The 23724-nt window shown below is 34.6% G+C and overlaps 1 long non-coding RNA gene across 1 annotated transcript; it reads left to right on the top strand.

Annotated features, from left to right (window-relative positions):
* LOC130054429 (uncharacterized) lies at window positions 1–23280 on the top strand. Its single transcript, XR_008802746.1, has 3 exons — window positions 1–241; window positions 520–1252; window positions 22865–23280. It is a non-coding gene; the product is annotated as an uncharacterized LOC130054429 (long non-coding RNA).
* Window positions 23281–23724: the final 444 nt, after the last annotated feature.

The raw sequence follows: 23724 nt of genomic DNA, 5'->3' as shown, positions 1-23724 counted from the left end.
TTGAAGTGTACAGACGTTTGAGTTTTAGTTATAGTTGGAGTTATTTCGCCATCGTGGTATGTCTGGTTTTTCTTTGTTTTTATGGAAGCAATAGCATCGCAGTTGTTGGCGCTCTTAATTATATTGCTAATATCTAACAAAGTGCATGTTTAACTTTTATTGCAGTTGCACCAAAGAAGCTTTGAAATATAGTTTACAGCTTTACATTTGATAAATATCAAGCCTAAAGTCCATAACTTTGGTAAGTTATACTATTTAGACTGTTTAAGCAATATAAAAGTCAACTAAAGCAATAATATAAATATTTTGTTTTTAATCTTATTTTTCTCACTTATTAAATATAAATAAGTTCGGTGGATCACTTTTATAAATTGTGATTAAAGTGCTTGAATATCATTTGATATAACTTTATGCTAAGTTTCAAATGATACAATATATGTATATATAACATGTATATATGTATTTGACGTGATGTACATTTTCATGTCATTTTGATATGCGGCTTTCTGTTTGTTACAGGGCATTTCAGTTTATTCTATTTGAATGAAATATAAACACGAACTTTTAACAAGGATTTACGCTGTTGTTGTATTTCTATCAACGCATCGTTAGTTACATATGGAGCCCCCAGCTTGGTTTGAATAGCCCCGCTTCGTGTGAACACCCACAGTGAGTTATTTCCACAGAAAAAAAAAAATTGGTCTCCACAGAATTCAATTTATTCTTAGCCTATTGACGAGTGAAATCTACTCATCAGATTGGACCGGTTCGCTGGATTTCGTTCCGCAAGGAAGGCGCGCACCTGTAGAGGCGGATCCAAGTAACGTCAAAGCGGATTCAAAATCGCCAAGGACTTGTGAATTCGGAGGGCGGATCCAATACTTTGATCAACTAATGGAATTCCAGAATTCGGATTTGCGCACCAACATCTGACGGACTTAGTGACAGAGAGATTCCGAATTATTTTACGTACTACTTGTCTCTGCGTGTCACACTGGAAATATTGCAGTTTCGATGTAAACATTGTTTGACAGTGACACAACTTGTGTTTTCTTGGATCGTTTGGACTTTTATTTATTTCAAAAACAAAACAAACAACAACAATTCTTTGGATCATATTACTGTGTTTATTTGTGCTATTGTTCATGGCCCTGTGATTTTTTTTGTGTGTGTGTTTTTTTGTTTGTTTTTTTAAATTGTGTTTGTGATCCATTCGACAATAGACACAGTCAAGGCTAAAGTCAGCAGATCGGTAAGCAAACAAATCTAAATAAAATTTCAAAATTTCTTACTATGAATAAATAACAGTGCGACATTTAACTCCGGACACGACAAAAGTCCGGAGTTTCGCCAACCCTTTTATTAAGGATACAAATAAACCCTTTACAAAAAAAGATGGGATTTTATGTCCACAAGACATGCACCAACATTTACACTTGCACCTATTGTAGTTTTTAAGATATTTCACCTGAAATCAAAAAATCCCATGGGATTTTGGAGGGATTTTTAATCCCACTTGGGGGATTTTCACTCCCACCAAAAATCCCATGGGAGAAAAAATATAATTTCTCCCATAGGATTTTAACTCCCGTATTTAAATTTAAAATGGGATACAATGTCCCATAGGAGGAAATGTCCCATAATGAACATGAAATGGCAGTGAATATCCTATTTGAGCATGAATGGGAATAAATATCCCAAATAAAACACAGGATGGGGACTTTTATCCCATGAATACAGTAATAAAGCAGAAAATTGTATCTTAAAGAGTGTTGTTTGTCATGATTCTTAAGAATGTACTTGCAAGTTAAGGAATGACATTAACTTTATATCTAGTAATTACACTCCTAAATTATGTAGACCTATACATGTGTTAATGGATAAATGTCTAAACAACATGAGAAATTAAATTATATTAGAGCTCTGCATTACTAAACTCTTTCCCATGCAATTTTAAATGTATACATATAACCCTATCACAAAAATATCAGAATAAAATTGAACGGTATTAAATTATGCAGTTAGAACACTAACTTATTTACATGCAGCTGTTCATATTCACTATTGACAACCTTTTACAGGTCGTCAGGTGTGAATATTCACAGGAACCGGTATTTTTGTCTGTAATAATAATAGTACGCCTTATGGTACCATCCCCAATGAAAAAAATAACCCAAAAGGAATGGCACCATTTCTTACTCAAAACTTCGCTTCAAAATAATTCGAAAATTCTGCTTTTATCGTCACCCACCCCAATTGTCATTCTGATTCAGTAATCCCAGTGCTTTTATTAGGGGTGTGTGGTATATACCCCTACTCTTATCATTATGTACAGGCTAAATTATCGGTTCCTCTGATATGTTGTGGAATTTTGGAATAGCCTAGCTTACAGTTACAATTTGTTTACAATATATTAAAATTAGTGTTAATTAAGTGCTTACGGTGAAATCTGCTACTGCTAGATGATGCTAAGTTGTTTCGTGAACCGAATCAGACATCTCCAACAAGATTCTCGAAGATTTAACAACACAAGAATCATTTTACAAAATGCATGCTTCGGTCCATCATTCTCCCTCTGACAATCACATTCATTCTGAAGTCAAAGTACTTTCTCCTATACCTTAAGCGTCAAAAAGACTTTGACAGGTAAATACGAATAAACGGTTAACAGACATCTCGACCTTAAGAAAGTTCAGTCCTGGATGTTCTAGTCCAAAAAGAAGTATGACCCAATCTTATGCATTAATTTATTAAATTTCCGGTTGAGCAACACCCAAATCCTCTAGAGACATTGTTTACAGTTATATGACATTACCTAAATGTGTGACACAATATTAATCCACACCTGCTCAAAGGGGCATAAGCACCGAGCATAGACCTAAATTTTGCAGCCCTTCACTGGCAATGGTGACGTCTCCATACAAGTGAAAAATTCTCAAGCAGGACGTTTACGTTTTTGTTTTTTCTTTTGAAAATTTTGTTTTCATTTTTTTTTTAATGTTAAACATGAAAAGTATGACTAAATCTGTGTTGACAGCCAAAATTTTAACCTTCTGGATGCAGGAATAAAAGCAATATTTTAGCCTTCATTCTGCGTTATGTAAACAAAGACTGGAGTCTTTTTATGTTTACATTTAAGGTGGCTCACTACACCGGGAAATAGTTTCTCAAATCAGTACAAATTGATTTAATATTTTAAAAAAGATCCAGAAGATATACAATAAGTGTGTATTTCAACACATGAACAAAAGACTGGTGGATTTGAGCTCAAGATCTGTAGTTCACCAGCCCAATGCTCTCTCTCTCTCTCTCTCTCTCTCTCTCTGTCTGTCTCTTGTCCAATGCTTTATTAATTAACCACTTAGCTACCGTGTTATAGACGAATAAATCGATCGATACAAATACTTTCCCAAAACATTTAAATCGCCATCTTGTAACATAGTGTCATAAAGCTTTAGTGTAGTGAGTACCTTAACAAACCAGTGAAATGTTTAATTTTGTAATTGAATTTTCAAAGCATCTTTACTTTTGCACATGCAATTTTACAAAGATTATTCAATAAAGGGTAAAAAAAAAAAACACTTAAAAATACTTGTTTTTGATCCACTGTAGATTTTAGGAAAATATTAGATTCCTGGGTCAGAGAAATCTAGACATCATTAAATGATAATGAAGTATTGTAAAAAAAAAAAAAATTCAAGACTCTCCAATATTTGCAACTAGGAGAAATGGTCACAAGCTATTTTACACCCGCATCCCTCTTGGATCGAACCACTATAACTTTTAGGATAACAATAAATCCTCTCCCAACAATGTGCACATCTGCAAATGGCAATGAAGCATTGTACAAAGTTTCAAGTTTATCAGAGTACAAAAACCATATAATTATATGAAATGAATTTGCATGTAAAAAGTACATGAAGTGCACAATTATGATTTAAATGTAATTATCATTTTTATTAGGAATTTAGATGTCTCCTCTTTTTGCAAACAATATACACATCTATATATGGAGATGAGATATATAATGAGGATATAAAACACTTCTAACAAAAATGTAAACAAATATGTGCAATGCGAGTTTGAAAATATGTATGTCTTAAAAAGTGATTGACTAGATATCAGGAAGCAAGCAAGCTCACTCCATGTTACTGTGCTACAACTAACTGAAATTCACTACATTATCCAAAATCCACCCCAAAAGAACCAAAACCTACCAACACTAAATACCAATATATATCCATGTGAGGTCAAGGTTTCAGGAGTGAAACAATGTGTTTTTTAAACTTTAAATCTCATTATGTTTTACTTTTGTAGGATATTCATAATGTTGAAATTGATTTAAAGCAATCAATTTTCAATTGGAGATACAAGGTACATGTATGCACATAAATGTACCACCCTGAATCTCATATCATACATGTACCTTATTTTATAGCTGGCAAAATTATGAAATGAAATTTAATGTCACCACAGAATTTATAATTTCCGTTTCTTTCTCTCAATTCACATGGAGACCTCCTTTTTTAGAGTCTTATTTTCTTTTACTTGAATGTTCTAAATTGAAATCTAAGGAATAATAATCTTGGAAGAAAAATCTACATGAAAATATTTTCTACTTTGAGAAACAAAATGACAAACATAACTGTTTTAAATGTAAGTCAGAAATAGAAAAATAATTCAATTTATTGCACTTACATATGTAATTGAAAGAAAATTCCTTTGAGTACATGATTTTAGAATGAAAATAAGATTGATTAATATTCAAAAAAGTATTTCAATTTCTTCAAAACTTCAATCTTCAGATGATTTTCCATCCATTGACACCCCAAATGTATGATCACACACATTCAGCAGGAACATCTGTTCCTCAAATCTCCTTCACATAACACTTGACTACTTTTGAAATGCAATTTAAGCATGAATTATGTATTGTATTCAGAGGCGGGTGCAATATTTCAGTTTGGGGCCCGGAGAAATTGCTGGGTGGGTGGGTCTAAAGACCGCCTTTAGACCTCAGTAAGTCCAGGACAAAGTCCTGGGTGGTTCCAGGGGACAAAGTCTATGAAAGCTCCCGCTTTTTTCTTTCTTCTTTTTATTGCGAAAACTAGCACCAGTACTCTCTAAAGTATTTTGATTGCATATCTTTATTCTTAAAAGCTGTATATTTGGCATGCGCATATTTAATATACATTAATGAAAAAAAAGTCTAAAACTATATCGCATTAAAAGTGTACAAATTAAGTTTACTTAGTTCATTCCCAACATTGGGTGCATGATCTTTAGTTCCTTAGAATGCATTAAGTACTAGAGACACACGTTACATGGATATGAAAACAGACACTCAGATTTGATTGATAGGATATTGTTTAAGTTTCCTCTCGAGAATTTTTCACTCATATTAAGACGTCACCATTGCCGGTGAAGGGCTAAAACATAGGCCTATGCTCGGTGCTTACGGCCTTAGAGCAGGGAGGGAATTTATCGTGCCACAGAAGTTGAGACAATGGGCCTCGGTTTTTTGCGTTCTCATCCGAAGGACTGTCCCATTGGGTCGTCTCTTACGACAGGCAAGGAGTACTGAGGACCTATTCTACCCGGTGTTGTAAAGCATAAAATCCCCCCCCCCTCCCGCATAGACTTTTCCTCCGAAAAAACGGGCCCGGGATAGACATTCCCCCCGGAAAGATGGGCCTGGAATAGAATTTCCCCTTACGAAGAATTAACCCGGGTCCAACCCCAACCCCCTAAGAAAAACCGTCCCAGTATAGAAATTCCCCCTAAATGACAGTACACCCCCATTCTTACATTTTAGCTATGTATCTGTTTCCATTTCTATTACTAGAATTCTCTTGCTTATTTAGACCCAGTAATTCTTCTGATTATTTTTGTGTGTGTGTATCGTGAACAATCATCATCTTATGATTTTTTATAAAAAGGAAATTGCTCAAATCGTGTAATGGTATATCAAAATTCATTCAGACATCTTAAGTCTTTATCGTTATTTACTAGTATCTAACATTTGAATTAGTAAAGTTGGGAAGAACTTAAATGATTTTTTTAATTTAAATAAACGAGAAAATTGAATTACTTTTATTTATACAGTTCATCTATTTCACTTTTCAGATATTTTAATTATACATCTTATAGTCACGTCGCGCACGGTACTGGTGTTACTTTCATACGTGCATTAGAAAATGTTTCCGCTATGTTTACACAGTTGTATATTTTGTGGATTATTAAAGTCTTATACATCAATGGCAAGGAAAATATATAAATAATAATAATAGCTTATATAAAATATAATTTACACGCATTATATTATCAATAACGGAGTTATATACACGCAGATGTCGTCATTTTTCGTTGTCCCGCGTTACATGAAATACGCATACGCTTTATCCACAGATTAATAAAATGATTGATTTTGTCCCAAATAACGTAAGAATTGGTGTATGATTGTGACGTCCTTATCTAAAAACCATAAACCAATTACTTTAAACATTTAGTTCATAGAATTGATATAGCGACCTTAAAAATGGCAAAGACAGTGCCTGTCAGTGGTGTCCCGTGTTTGTAGATAGACTGCAAATGCAAATCATCATGACCAGTAGCACGCCTAATACAGGGGGAAGTTGACTATCCTTGTTACATTTATAATGTACATGTATCGTGGAGCACAATGTATACCAGTATTATAAAATTCTGAGTATATCCATGAAGTAGATTGATTTTATCGGTGTCCAGTGAAATGTCCTTTTTCTACAAATACCGCGCTTTTTAAACAATTCTACCATTTTATGTCTTATTTCTAAGCATTATTCCAACGCGAATATTTTAATGAATATAACTTACAGAAAGTACATAAAATTTACTATATAGAATATACAACATTTCATTTTATCCCGCGTCCATTTAGGAAAACGAAAAGATACTTAATGTCCAAATAAATGTCCCATGTGATTTTGTCGCGCAATGACGCGACGTCAATGTACACAACCTACGTCTAGCTAAAACGTAAAATGTTGCTTTTATTATTTTTGAATTATCTAAATTAAAATGATTTTTTAAAATAGTATACAAGGTATTTAAGCTATTGCATGTGTATCTCATAGATATGTTTTACTCTAGATCTGGTACATATACTTTAATTGACTTTATCAAATGACAATTGTACAGACTACATTTTGTTGCATGTACTACTGTATGTCATCGTCGCAAACCACGGGTTATTGTTTCATTCTATTTCACATACGTTTGTGAAATAGAATGAAACAATAACCCGTGGTTTGCGACGATGTACTGTATGTATGCATATAAAAATTCAGCATTGAACAGATACACTTACGGTGTGTAAAACGTTGCAATATTATACAAATCTTGATTTATATACGAAACTCTTTAATCATATTCGATAATCTTGTTATTCATATATGACAAAATTTTAATTATATTCGATAATCTTAATATTTATATGCGAAAATTTTGATTTATATTCGATAATCTTGTTATTTATTTACATTTGGTAACCTTGTTATTTATATTCGATAATTATATAAATCTCGATTTATATTCCATAATATTTGATTCGTATTTGATAATGTTGATGTACACATGCTAGATGTACGCATGAATTTAGTCATATTGATTGTAGGTGAAATGCATAATTTCAAAAATTGATAAAAGAATTAGCTTCATTGACCATGACCTGACCTCGGATGTCTTAAATTTAACTAGAGGAGCTACTCTGCTAAAATTAAACTTTAATAAATATACAGCACTACCAGCCGTGAGACATTTGGCCTACTGCCTGAATTGAATAGTTGACCTTGCCCTAATATGCTGAATAAACCCAGTAGCTATGTCGAAGCTTGGGTGGCTGCCCTGTAATCCCCCATAGGCTGCTTACCTAGCTGGATTAACAAGTGTGATACAAATTTGAATATGTATTAATCGTAATCAGAAACAGGGTGCAAATTTACATATATGGCGGAAAGGGTCGCGTGCAATTTTTTGTGGGGAACTGGGGAGGCGGCCAGTTTGACTACCAACGTAGGGGCAACACAGGGGGCCTTATGTGGACATGGGTGCCTGGACCTGAACGGGTGATCATCTAAGGGGGAAGAGATCTCTGAGCATCTCAGCTGTCTCCTGCGCGCTACCTGGTTTAAAGAGCAAGTACAGAGCAAACTGTGGACCCTCCTACAGTTTCCAACATGCACCAGCCAGTAGCATTCCCTAGGAGTTGGATGTGAGCACAGGCACCAGAACGGTGGATATATATAGCGTGTTAGATCTTATGTACCACCCCCCCCCTTCCAATGAATGAAAGATATATACATAAGTCACATATTAAATGAATTGAATGTCAAAATCTTGTTAGAGTATCAGTGACGTGTTGAACAACCTCACTGTTGTATTTAGGACCCAGGTGATCTCTGGCGGGTGTGAGCGATTGCCCCTGGAATATTTCGCCCACATGCGTTGGTACTCCAGAAGAGTAGAGGAAGCCTCTCTCTCTCTCTCTCTCTCTCTCTCTCTCTCTCTCTCGTAGAGTAAAATAAAAAAAATTCGCATATGAATATCAAGATTTCTCACATATAAATCAAAATTTCCGTCCGCATATAGATATCAAGATTTCTCACATATAAATCAAAATTTCCGTCCGCATATAGATATCAAGATTTCTCACATATAAATCAAAATTTCCGTCCGCATATAGATATCAAGATTATCGAATACAAATCAAGATTTCCGCATATGAATAACAATATCATTAGATCAAAAGTTCAACATCTGACAAAAAAATCTAAAGTCACACGGTTTTCACGAGACCACCCCTTCAAAACTAAATATGATATATATTGAAACTAACCGATTCGCAAGTAAAACATACGAGTATAAATAACACTCTGTATACCTTTTCTACTGTTTATTCAGAAATGAAAGTGAACATTAAAACGTTAAAATGTAATATTATTTGGAAGTTTTTATCTCTCACTTCAACTCACCGTGGTTATTATTATTATTCATTTATAAAGCGCAAAACTACATATACTTTCTATGCGCTGGTTGTTGTTTTTTTTTTCCACTAGAGCGTGATCGATGTAGATCGATGACAGAAACGTACGGGAGTTTTTAACCCCCCCCCCCCTTCCGTGTTTGGCATTAATAAAAAGTATTAAAGAGAGCAATGATTATTAAACATAGAGACTTGAACAAGTCTATATATATCCTAGAAAAAACCAAAACTGATTTTTTTTACTGTGTTCAAATTTTTCAGAGGTCATATTCATAAGAATTGCAAGCCTTATTTCATGGGATGGTTACCTGTAAAATGCGAAACGAAATCGAAAGGAAACGAAATCTACCGAAGCAAAACGAAACCTACCGAAACGGGTACCCTTATTTCATACGACATGCCTGCTGTTGTAGGCACGGTGAAATAAATACAGTACGTATACTTTGGAGTATTTCTAAGAATTCATAATTTTTATGAATGTACACTATACACGTACAAAGATTTATTTTCAATTTTTAAACATTAAATCATGCATGTGCTTTAGTTATGATATTACAGCTTGGAGATAATGAATTTGTTTAAAATGTGACGTTGCTTTCGTGATTATATTTTGCCACAATTTATGACGTTATAAGTGTAACGTAAAGTGACACCAGTACCGTGCGCTTAGTGAGTCGATTTTTTACGAAAAATCCTACTTATATTGACCATCGTTAAAGTCTTTTGGTAAGCATATTGTATTTACAATAAAAATATTTGTTTGTTTTATGAATATCGTAATATTAATGAGCGCATATCTATTTCCTTTAACTATTATAACAAATGAAATCCGGAAACAGGGGGGGGGGGGGTGTTATATATATACCAGGGCGATTTTTCCGCCAAAGGGGAGACTCTATACTGATTTTGTACATAGGGGGAAATTATATCCTGGGGCGCAATTCCGGGCCCGTTTTTCCGGGGGGGGGGGGGGTCTATGATACAACACCGGATCCCCACGGGATGAAACATATCTGATATACATATTACATGTAAAAGCCCTACATTAACTGGATACCGGATATTGGACTACAAGGGCTTTGCAATTGAGGACTAACCAAATCACGGTTAGGGTGGTTCGGGAGGGGTTGTCCCCCTCCCTTACGGGAGAAAATATTGAAGCATTACAGGTAATGATCAATTGCAAGCACATTAAATTCTTATCTTTGAAATGATGGGGGGGGGGGGGGGGGTTGGGTTCCATCTCCACACCCCTTAATTCTGCAAGTGAGACTGTTAGTTAACTCTATGATAAAATTTAGAAGATATAAAACAGAAAGAATTTTGATACAAGTAAAAAGTTTCATATATTTTTGGAAAATTATCTAGATGTGCAATATTTAGGATTAAGCTCAATAAAAATCCGAAGTACGTAACATTTGATAAGGGTAATTTTCGCATGGGGCGCCTCTATGCCGGCTTGATTAGATCGGTCGTATACGTACATTTAATGACAGAGTGAAATTTTAGTGTTTTTATTGAAGAAAATATGTGGTTGTCATAGACAAAAAACTCCGCACTTTTATCGTGTCCAGAGTTAAATGTCGCACTTTTAAAGGTATTTTGTTGATTAGGAATATGCATTGATTGATCACTATTTTACGATCAAGTGTTGCATCTATATATTTTGGAAAATGAACTATACGTGATGGCTGGTCGAGGGGTTGGGGAAAGGGTGGGTGCTTTGATCAGTCCGCTACTAAAGTTTTCCTAGTAATGAAGACAGTATTAGTTCTTCATTGTAAAATCTATTTCCAATATCAACCGTAACTATTTCAACTCCAGTAAAGCTTCCACCAAAAAATTACAACAAACAACAAATCATCGATACATAAATGTTCGAGATTATGTCTCTAGGTAGTGTCAAAAATAACAACGAAATCTTTCTTTGGAAGCGGAAGACCATAATGATAACAGAGATAACAATGAGGTCTTCAGTTGGAAGCGGAGGACCTGAATTACAGTAAACAAAAAAACCATTTATACTAGACTAGATAGGTTAGGGTCAATGGTTTATGATCTCGTGTCTGACGAAGCGTAACGTGTAGAATATAATAGGGTAGATTGTTAATTGGGAATACAAAATGACTGACTAGTGGGACCACTATTTTTTTTTTTTATTTAAGTAGTGTCAAGAACAACGAAATCTTCCGTTGGAAACGGAAGACCTTAATGATATCTTATTCAGGTTTCCATTTGGGAGCAGAAGACCTTAACTACAAGACTTGTTCGGTTAGGGTCAATGTGTTATGTTGTCGTGTCCGACGAAGCGTAACGACTAGGATTTAAAAGGATAGTTTGTTAATTGGGAATACACAATGACTGACCAGTTGGGCCACTATATTTTTTTTTATATCCGAACTAAACATCGTGTGATTATTTCCTGTACATATATGAAGTATTCAAATTGTACATTGTATAGAATATCAGGGACTAAGTAGAGTGATTGAACAGTATTTTCCGTTCAAGTGCCATTTCTATCTGGTCAAAACGAGCCTTTTGTCAATTTTGGACCATAAATTCTGCAGGAAGAGGGATGGCTTCCGCTCCTCCGCCTCTAAAGTTGTTTTTCTAATTTCAAAATATTAAAAAATAATCCTCGTATGATTATGTATCCTAGATATTTAAAGTATTCGAAATGTTAACGTTGTTTATTTCAACTTTCAATATAGTTAGGAAGCTAATATTAAGTGAATAACGCTAAATATTACCGCAGATATCCATTGACTTCATTTACCTAATTAGTAGATCAACACAATACGTCTACCTAATAATTGGCGGTTCCAGGGGGTTAAACTGCAATATCAATACTTTGCTCTTGAAGAAGAAGAAGAAGGGGGAAAAACCAAACAAATAAAAACTCCAAATAAGCAATGAAACACACGAGTAAAGATCATTAGGAATTTATCACGTACAAAATCAACTCATGACTAGTGTCAGTGGCTGTATTCAATGATGAAGTTTGTTAATTAGAAATACACAATGACTGACCAGTGTTTTACGTTCAAGGGTAATGTCTATCTGGTCAAAATGGGCCGCTTGTCAATATTAGAAATTGAATTGTGCGAAGTAGGGGTGGAGTGTCGTTCTCGGTTATCTACCACTAAAGTTAATAAACATAACATCATATGATGAAGGCATGCCTTTATATATATATATATATATATATATATATATATATATATAAAGTATTCAAAATGTTTACATTAGATTATATCTACATTTATTTTAACTTTCAATAAGTTAGAATGATAGGTGAGTACATGTACCGCTGTTATAGGTATCACCAGAATTAATTTAGCTAGTGGCGTATCCAGGGGGGTATTATAAGAAGTAGGTATAAAATCGTTGTAACGGTACATGTACTTTGATTTTTGAACACTGATAAATAAATCAGATAATCCTGATATATAAATGTCCGAAATCATAGAAATGTATCACAATATAAAATCGTTGACTAAGTAGTGTCAATGGATTGATTTAAGGTTTCATGTCCAACGAAGCGTTACGATTATGATTTACGAGGGTAGATTGTTAATTAATTTGGAGTACACAATGACTGAACAGTGCTTTACATTCAATATTATCTTTAATCGTGGCACATTTCCAACATGTTGGTCTGAGGGAATTATTTTCCCATCTTTTAAGAAAGGAAATGCTAACGACACTAATAGCTATAGAGGCATAACTCTGGTGAGTTGTTTGGCAAAAATATTTACTTCTGTTTTAAATGATAGGTTGTTAAAATGGTGTTACGGGAATAATTCTGTGTCAGATGCTCAGTTTGGTTTCAAACCAGGTTTTGGCACTTCAGACGCTATATTTGCATTACAAAGTGTCATTAGTAGAACGTTATCACGCAAAAATAAGTTATTTTGCTGTTTTGTTGATTATGAAAAGGCTTTCGATAATGTCAACCGAAACAAGTTATTTTTTAAATTATCACGCTGTGGCATCACTGGTAAATTACTTACAATCATCAAATCACTATATAGTAACTTAAAATCCTGTGTTAGATTTCAATCCGAATTATCGAACTTCTTCTCATGTACAAACGGATTAATGCAAGGTGAGGGGTTGTCCCCCTTTTTGTTCTCTCTCTATGTGAATGATTTTGAGAATGCATTTATTAATAGCTTATGTGATGGAATTGACTTTAAAGATATATCACTGTTTTTGCTAATGTACGCTGATGATACTGTACTTTTTTCTGAATCAGCCACAGGATTACAAAACATGTTAAATACTTTATCAGTTTATTGTAACGAATGGGACCTAAAAGTTAACATTCAAAAAACAAAAGTTCTTGTCTTTCGTAACGGAGGGAAAATAAATGCCGCCAGCAAATGGTTTTACAATGGTAGCGAACTAGAAGTTGTTGACAGTTTTAATTATCTTGGTCTTACTTTAAATTTTAATGGTAAATTTTTAAAGTCTCAGTGTATTATCGCCGAGCAGGGTAGAAAATGTATGTACCATATTCTTCGAATTTGTGATAATCTGTCACTGAATATTGTAACAAAACTTCATGTATTTGATACTTATGTTTCAAGTGTTTTGAATTATGGTAGTGAAATTTGGGGTTTTAACCCAGGTAACGATGTTGAAAAGGTACATGTGGACTTTTGTAAGCGAATTTTACATGTAAAGAAGTGCACTCCAAATTATATGGTTTACGGGGAACTTGGTCGTGTGCCAATGTATAATTTACGTATGATAAAAATTATCAAATATTGGTTGAAAGTTATCAAAACCGACAATTGTATCCTTCAATCTATATATGATGACATGTTGATTTGCAATCACAAGAACTGTAATTGGCGCTGCCAAGTTAAGCATTTATTATTATCGAAAGGATTTGGTGATGTATGGTTTAACCACTATGTTAATAATGAAGTTTTATTTCTAGAATGTCTCAAACAGCGTTTAACTGACAACTTCATGCAGTCACGAGATGAATTTTTTGTTAATTCACCCAAATGTATTCTGTATAGACACCTTATTGATAATGTTACCATTCAATTTTACTTGACAAAATCTATTCCGGAAAATCTTATTAATCTTTTAGCAAAATTTAGATTGTCTGCTCACCAGCTTAGAATTGAACAAGGTAGATATAATGGCACAGCAAGACAAGATCGATTGTGTGAATTCTGTAATTTGAACGAAGTTGAGGACGAATATCATTTTATTTTAATATGTCCTTTGTACAAAAACCTCAGATCTGCATATATAAAAAAATATTATTGGTCGCATGCTTCTATGTTTAAACTGGTACAATTGATGTCAATTCATAATAGAAAACAAATCTGTAATCTGGGTAAATTTTTAAAAGGTGCTTTACTCTTACGATCTAGCCAAACTATCGTCTAATGTATATGCTGGTTTTTGTTGGTTTCTTTTTTATGTAAACTTGTCTTATAACTCTCTTCATGTATGTCCATCCTCTAATATTCACTCCACTTTTCATACTGTATACATCTTTTTTGTTTATACTTTGTAATTGAATATGTATTATGCTGATGAGCCGTAAGGCTTAAAGCCAATAAACAATACAATACAATACATTCAATAGTCGTGTATATCTGGTCATTAAGTGGCTGGGGAAATAATTAGTACTATGCGTGAGGGATGGGAATGGGACGGGGGATCCGCCCATTCGCCACTGAAGTTATTATTTGAAAAATAAACATCGTATAGTTAAATTCTTTTGCGTATACAAGGTATTCAAAATATTAACGTCATCTATTTTATCATCCAATGAAATTAAAATGATAAGTGAAGACTGTTGTATCCACACAACTTGTGTAACTAATTAGTGGCGGATCTCGGGGTTAATACATTTGTAAGTAGACCTAAAAATTTGCGATAACATTGCTTTGCTTTATGAGTAAAAAAAAGTCTACAATATTAATAAAACATTGATACACAAATGTCGAAAATCATATAAGTTTATCACTATAAAATCGCTCGAGATGTTTAGAACACTTAGAGCCGAACTTCCCTAGAGTCGAGACGTCTGTTAACCGTTTATTCGGACACGCCTGTCAAAGTCTTTTCGACGCTTAATGTAAAGGTAGCAATCGGAGAAAGTACTTTGACTTGAGAATGAATACGATTGTAGAAGGGAGGGAAAGATGGACCGAAGCATGCATTTTGTAAAATGATTCTTGTGTTGTTAAATAATCGAGAATCTTATTTGAGATGTCTGATTCGGTTCACTAAACAACTTAGCATCACCTAGCAGAGTTCATGTTTCACCGTAAGCACTTAACACTAATTTTAGAATATGTAAACAAGTTGTAAGCTAGGCCTATTCCGTAATTCAACAACATATCACAGGAACTGGTAATTTAATCTGTAGTAATAATACTGCTACCCTTTCTAAAACCACAAGGATGGTGGGTGACGATAATTTTAAGAACTATTTTGAAACGAAGTTTTGAGTGAAGTATCAGCCCTTGTAGGCCCCCTCCCCCCCCCCCCCCCCCCCCCCCCCCAATAGCAGCTGATTAGGGGATGGTACGGTATATGGTATATACCCACACTATTATTAATACAGACAAAATTACCGGTTCCTGTGAACATATTTTAGTACCTGACGACATATGAAGGGTTGTGAATAGTGAATGTGAGCAACTGCATGTGAATGCACGGGCAATGGAAGTTGATGTAAATAGATACATGTAGTATGTGCATGTATATATATTTATACATGCACATACTATATATTTACATTAACTTACAGTGCCCGTGTGTGAATGAGTATTTCATAGTGTTCTTGTCTGCTTGTTGCAATAATATAGTCCCGTCCAATTTTATATGGATATTTTTGTGCAAGGGTTATATGTATACAATTAAAATTGCATGGGGAAAAGTTTAGTAATGCAGAGCTCTAATATCTTTTATTATCTCTCATGTTTTTTAGACATTTATTCACAAACACATAGGCCTACACATAAGAGTTTATAATTACTATATATATTTAAAAATTAATGCCATGCCTTGGCTTTTAAGTACATTTTAAGAATCATGACAAACAACACTTTTTAAGATACAATTTTCTGTTTTATTGTTATATTCATGGAATAAAAATCCCATCCTGTGTTTTATTTGGGATATCTATTCCCATTCATGCTCAAATAGGATATTTACTGCCATTTCATGTTCATTATGGGACATTTCCTCCTATGGGACATTGTATCCCATATTAAGTTTAAATATGGGAGTTAAAATCCTATGGGAGAAATTATATTTTTTCTCCCATAGGATTTTTTGTGGGAGTGAAAATCCCCCAAGTGGGATTAAAAATCCCTCCAAAATCCCATGGGATTTTTTGATTTCAGGTGAAATATCTTAAAAACTACAATAGGTGCAAGTGTAAATGTTGGTGCATGTCTTGTGAACATAAAATCCCATCTTTTTTTGTGAAGGGTTTATTTGTATCCTTAATAAAAGGGTTGGCGAAACTCCGGACTTTTGTCGTGTCCAGAGTTAAATGTCGCACTGTTAAATGATTAAGTTAGGGCATAGCATGGCACTACTAACATTGCATGCAAGTGTTGTTGATAATTAAGTTAATAGCTACCAAGAAAACAAGTTGAGCGCAATTATTTGACATTGTTTCTTGGTGATTATACAGTCAGAGATTGGTAGTATTAAGATTAGATAATTGGGAGTTTATTATTAGATCTGAGTCTGTCAGTTTGTTATTGATACATATTTCAGTTTGCATTCAGTGTCAGATTGGTATAAGCAAGTAGACATTGACAGTGACTTGGCTAAGGTATTCGGGTTGATATAGTTTGTCTGTCGTCTACCGGAAGTGCGTATTTTCAACCGGAAGTGTCCAGTTGATAAAACCAAAGGTATTAATTACTAGTTTTACAAAACAACTACCATAGTATTTCATTGTCAAACTTCAATATTATCATTGGTGTGTAGTTTGCATGAGATATAGCTAGACATTATCATACTTGGTGTATACATGTACCGTGTGTTTACACTTGCGCGTTTCGGTTGATAGTTGTTAAGTCAGTGCACTAAATCGTGTTCATTTCTTATCACGGTTTATTTACGCTGTCGTTTTCGAGAACTCGGTTGGTTTAAATTATGGCATCTGAGGATGAAAAGAAGCTTTTAAGTGCTTTTAAGGAATTAGGTCTAAAGCCTAAAACAGATACACCAGAGGATCTTAAAAAATGGCTTGAAGATTTTTCAGCAAAAGCAAAATCAGAGGAAAAAGTTGAATCTAAACCGATAACTATAATGCAATCAGGTCATCCTAGTCAACCTCGACTATCTATTTTCTATGGGGAAAGTGCCACTAAAGGTGAAGCAGATTATGACCAGTGGTGCTACGAAGTAAAAAGTTTATTGCATGATGAGATCTATAAATAGGAAGTTATTATGCAAGCAATTAGAAGGTCAGTCAGAGGTGAAGCTAGTAGAATCTTGATGAGATTGGGACCTGGTGTTAGAATTAAGGCTGTTCTAGAAAAATTTGAGAGTGTATATGGTACAGTTGATACAAAAGAAGAATTACTTGCAAAATTTTACAGCGCTAAGCAAGAACAGACTGAAGATGTTACTTCATGGTCATGTAGACTGGAAGACATTTTAAGGAAACTTGTTGAACAAGGGTTGATAGGGAGTTATGGATCAGATGAGATGTTGAAGTCCAAATTTTGGTCTGGTCTTCGACAAGAGTTGAAAGATATATCTGGTTTCAAATATGAAATGATTGCAGATTTTGACAAGTTGAGAGTAGAACTTAGAAAAATTGAGAGAGAACATAAAGTCCCAGTAGCAGAAAAAGGGTCTAGGAAAGCATTAAATGCTCAACAGAATGTGACTGACAGTGCAAGTACTAGCAAAGAGTCAGAAATATCCGAGCTCAAGTATTTAGTACAGGATATGTCGATGACAATGAAAGCTATGGGTAAGGAGATTTCAGAGCTTAAACAACAAACATATCACCACCAACCAAATAGAAACAAGTCTTCAGGAAGAGGTCGATCTAGGAATAAGCAGAATTACAATTCAGATTTCTCAAAAGATTCTAATCAGGACAGAGGGCATAATTCTGAGCAGAATTTAGGACCTCAATGTTATAGATGTAAGCAATATGGGCATTTTAAATGGCAATGCACAGTCAGACTAGATCATTCAAAGAATTTAAACTACGGACCACCTTGTACGAGGGGCGGGTACTAGGTGCAAAGAGAGCACGCCCTTTTGAGGAGATTGTAGGTAGTAGCAATGAAGCAGTGGTCAAAGTAGATGGAATAGAAGTAAATTCTTTGGTTGATACTGGTAGTGCTGTTAGTACAATCAGCGAAAAGTGTTATAGAGAAAATCTGAGTCATAGAGAACTGCAGTCTCTCAATGACATTTTGCAAATAGAATGTGCAAATGGCGATACTCTCCCTTATTTAGGATTTATAGAGGTTGAGTTGGAATCAGCGGGTATCCCTATATCTGATTCTCATACATGTATTTTTTTGGTTGTACCAACAACGGCATACAGTGAAAAGACACCTTTGTTGATTGGCACTAACATTTTACGTCATTTAATGGAGGGTTGTAGAGATCAATTTGGAGACAGGTTTTTACAGAATGCTGCTTTGTTTACATCATGGTACTTGGCATTTAGGTCTATGATGATGCAGGAAAGGGAACTGAAAAGGACAAACAATAGATTAGCCTTGGTTCATTCAGCTGAGAATTCTAAAATCATTATCAAGCCAAATAGTAGCATCTGTATAAGAGGATACATTGATGCCAATAGCAGGATTCAGCACCCTGATACGTATGCTATTTTGGAACATACAAAAAAGTCAATTTTGCCAAAGGATTTGGATATAGTTCCAACAGTCATGACTTTTTCAGCCCAGACAAGACAAGTTGATGTCCATGTATCTAATATAACTACACGGATGGTATCAGTTCAGCCAAAGTCGGTGCTGTGTGAAGTACAACTAGTGCAGTTGAGTCAGCTCCTGCCTGATGAAGCACACCAAGATAACCAACCAGAACAGATTAGGAATCTTACTTTGGATAATACTGATTTATCTGATAAGCAGATAGAGGATATATGGAGATTACTCAGGCATTATAAGGGTATATTTTCTAAGGGAGATACTGACATCGGTCATTATACAGATGTTAAACACAGGATCAACTTACTGGATGAAACGCCTTTTAAACAAAGGTACAGACGTATACCACCAGCTATGATAGATGAAGTTAGAAAACATATTGAGCATTTAATATCTGCAGGAATAATTAGGAAGTCAAGTTCACCCTTTGCATCGAATGTTGTTCTTGTAAGGAAAAAAAATGGCAATATTAGGATGTGCGTAGATTATAGGATGCTCAACAAGAAAACCATCAGAGATTCATATGCCCTTCCCAGGATAGAAGACATTCTTGACACATTATCAGGATCAAAGTATTTTTCAGTTCTGGACATGAAATCCGGATATCATCAAATCGAAATCGAAGAAAATCATAAACACAGAACAGCATTTACTGTTGGACCTATTGGATTTTTTGAATTCAATCGTTTACCATTTGGCCTTTCAAACAGTCCAGCAACTTATCAGCGTTTAATGGAAGAATGCTTAGGAGATTTGAATATGAAAATATGCGTCATATATTTGGACGATTTGATAATTTTTTCGGATTCATATGAGCAACATTTAGAAAGATTAGAAATCATATTTAGGAGATTAAAGGAGTGCAATCTCAAATTGAATCCAAAGAAATGCAATTTATTCCATAAAGAGGTAAAGTATGTCGGATTCATCGTATCAGAACAAGGCATATCTACAGATCCAGAAAAGGTTAAGAAGGTTTTAGAATGGCCAACTCCTACTCATCCTGATGAAGTAAGACAATTTGTTGGATTTGCAGGATTTTATAGACGTTTCATCAAGGATTTCAGCAAAATTGTAAGACCTTTACAGGAAATTATGCCCCCACAGAATCAGAGAAAGAAAAGGGTTAGATCAGAAGTGAAAGGATGGACTTGGGATCATCAGCATGAAGCAGCATTTAATGAGCTGAAACATCATATGACAAATGCACCTATTTTGGCTTATGCAGACTATGACAAGCCATTCGAGCTTCATATAGATGCAAGTTCAGAGGGGTTAGGAGCAGTTTTGTGCCAGGAACAGGATGGACAATTTAGAGTTATTAGTTATGCTAGCAGAACATTAGGAAAATCTGAGGAAAATTATCATGCCATGAAGTTGGAATTTCTATGTTTGAAGTGGGCAGTTACAGAGAAATTTTATGATTATCTCTATGGGCATAAATTCACCGTCAAGACAGATAACAATCCTTTAACATACGTTTTGTCATCAGCAAAGTTAGATGCCACAGGTCAAAGATGGGTTTCTGCATTATCAGCTTTTGATTTCGATATTATTTATAAGCCAGGAAAACAGAACACAGACGCTGATGCTTTATCTAGGTATCCTAATTCCAATAAGAACATCAGTTCGGAGACAGTCAAAACAGTATACAACTCTGTGCAAGTACAACAACACATCATTAATATGGTAGAAACAGTAGAACCTTTTGATATAATTGAAGCAACAGAGTTTCCAGGACAACCATTGGCTCAGCTAGAATTGAGAGAACTTCGGAGAATTCAACGAGATGATCCACTTATTAGATTTTGGATAAATGCAGTGAAGGCAAAAGCTCTTCCAGTGAAACACAAAATTCCAAAAGGCAAAGATCATATGAACATGTGTAGGAACTTCAACAATTTGAAATTAAAAAGAGGGGTATTATACAGAGAAATTAAGAGTCAAGACAACATCATCAGTCAACTGGTATTGCCAAATCAACTTACACCTATAGCTTTAACAGGACTACACAATAATATGGGTCACCCAGGGAAGGATAGAACATTTTCTTTATTAAGGGATAGATTTTTTTGGACAGGCATGAACTCGGATGTAGAAAATTGGATTAAGAAATGCGAGAGATGTTTGAGAAGAAAATCCTCATGTCAGAAGGCACCAATGGTGAATATCACATCGTCTTATCCACTAGAATTAGTTTGTTTAGACTATCTAACATTAGAGCCTTGCAAAGGAGGAATCGCCAACATTTTAGTTCTTACAGACCATTACACAAGATATGCTCAGGCAATTCCGACAAAGAATCAGACTGCGAAAACAACAGCAGAAGCACTTTACAATAATTTCATTGTACATTATGGTATTCCAGCTAGATTACACAGTGACCAAGGTGCACAGTTTGAGAGCAATTTAATCAAAGAATTATGCCAGATAACAAAAATGGAAAAATCAAGAACAACACCATACCATCCGATGTGTAATGGCATGACAGAAAGATTTAATAGGACCCTCATCAATATGCTAGGAACTTTAGAGAATAAGGAAAAGCAAGACTGGAAAAAATATATCTCTTCATTGGTTCATGCTTACAATTGTACAAAACATGAAAGTACTGGTTATTCTCCATTTGAACTAATGTTTGGCAGAAAACCTAGATTACCGATAGATTTAACATTTGGATTACCTGAGGAGCACAACACAAAGGAATCGTACAGCGAATTTATTACGGAATTAAGGGACAGAATAAAAGAAACCTTTGAATTAGTAAAGAATACAGCAGAATCTTCCAGGCATAAACAGAAAATGAATTTTGACAAGAAAGCTAAAGCAAAGAAATTGAATATAGGGGATCAAGTCTTATTGAAAATATTGGCATATGATGGAAAACACAAAATTGCAGACAAATTTGAAGAAACAATTTACACTATCAAATCTCAACCGAATACAGATATTCCTGTGTATGTAATTACAGCTGAGGATGGGCATGAGAAAACTATTCATAGGAATCTTATTATTCCTATTGGGACGACATTTAGGCCTAAACCAGCAGAGAGAAAAGGCCTTGGAGAAAGAAATCCGCGGATAGAGGAGAAACAGGACGAACAGAGAAAGGAATCAGATAGTGAAGATGAAGAACAATTTGTCACCATACAAATTGAAAGAGGACACACTGATAAACAGAAGGATACGACTATGGCACCACAGCCATTGGAAATCCATGAAGCGCATGATCATGCAGAAGTACAAGCTGAGGAGGAGCTAGTAGAAGATGACTCAGTAGAGGAGGTTAGACGTTCGTCAAGAACAAGGAAGAAACCAAAGTGGCATGACGCTTATGTTATGTCTCAAACACAGGAGGTTGAGAACAGACAAGAGAGAGCACAGTTGTTAGCAAATTTGTTTTGCTCCAATATTTTAAAATCTACATCTCCTTCATTGATTGAAAACATTGTACATAGTATCATTAAATGATGGGACATCATTTCATGGAGAGGGGGAGAATGTAGCCGTGTGAAAATTTTGTAAATAACTTTTAAGTTTTATGATTAAAAAGAATTGAATTTGCAATTGATAAGATTGTATAATAAAGTTCTACTAGAAACTTATGCCAAAACAATGGCAAGCAGCTTTGATTTTATTTAATTTCCAATTTGATGTAATTAGTATTTTCCCGCCAAAAGTTTGGTGAGCATTTGGCGCCTCTTATAGTCATGTGACTTTAGACCAGGGTTGGATTTTTTCATATTGTCTAGTGGGTTTGAAGTGTACAGACGTTTGAGTTTTAGTTATAGTTGGAGTTATTTCGCCATCGTGGTATGTCTGGTTTTTCTTTGTTTTTATGGAAGCAATAGCATCGCAGTTGTTGGCGCTCTTAATTATATTGCTAATATCTAACAAAGTGCATGTTTAACTTTTATTGCAGTTGCACCAAAGAAGCTTTGAAATATAGTTTACAGCTTTACATTTGATAAATATCAAGCCTAAAGTCCATAACTTTGGTAAGTTATACTATTTAGACTGTTTAAGCAATATAAAAGTCAACTAAAGCAATAATATAAATATTTTGTTTTTAATCTTATTTTTCTCACTTATTAAATATAAATAAGTTCGGTGGATCACTTTTATAAATTGTGATTAAAGTGCTTGAATATCATTTGATATAACTTTATGCTAAGTTTCAAATGATACAATATATGTATATATAACATGTATAAAATGTATATATGTATTTGACGTGATGTACATTTTCATGTCATTTTGATATGCGGCTTTCTGTTTGTTACAGGGCATTTCAGTTTATTCTATTTGAATGAAATATAAACACGAACTTTTAACAAGGATTTACGCTGTTGTTGTATTTCTATCAACGCATCGTTAGTTACATAAATATGGAGGAGGAAAATATCATGGCCATTCCTGGAATATTATCGGGAATAATTTTTGATATTGGAGGTAAATGTCTGTTTAGATATGGACATAATGCAAACGACAAACAAATTAATAGTTTATTCAGAACGTTTTGGAATATTCACCGACAACCGTGCCATCACAAGGGACAGCTAAGAATCACCGTGTCACAGGACATATTCTCTTGCACAGTGTCAGCCTCTAGAGACATCATCGGAAATGGTGAATCTTCTCCAACAACAATGTTGGTGCTGTTTAGAAAAGAACGGGTTATATTTTTCGTTGGGACAAGAAATTCACGAATTTCCTACGTAAGACTAATTGACGAGGAGGTGCTTGGAATTCATAGAAATATTGACGTGGTCTTCTCCGATA

This window comes from Ostrea edulis, chromosome 4 (assembly GCF_947568905.1).
Source record: "Ostrea edulis chromosome 4, xbOstEdul1.1, whole genome shotgun sequence".
Taxonomy (NCBI): Eukaryota; Metazoa; Mollusca; class Bivalvia; order Ostreida; family Ostreidae; genus Ostrea; species Ostrea edulis.
The sequence above is the reverse complement of the archived record's forward strand: the minus strand, read 5'-3'. Positions and strand labels throughout refer to the sequence as shown.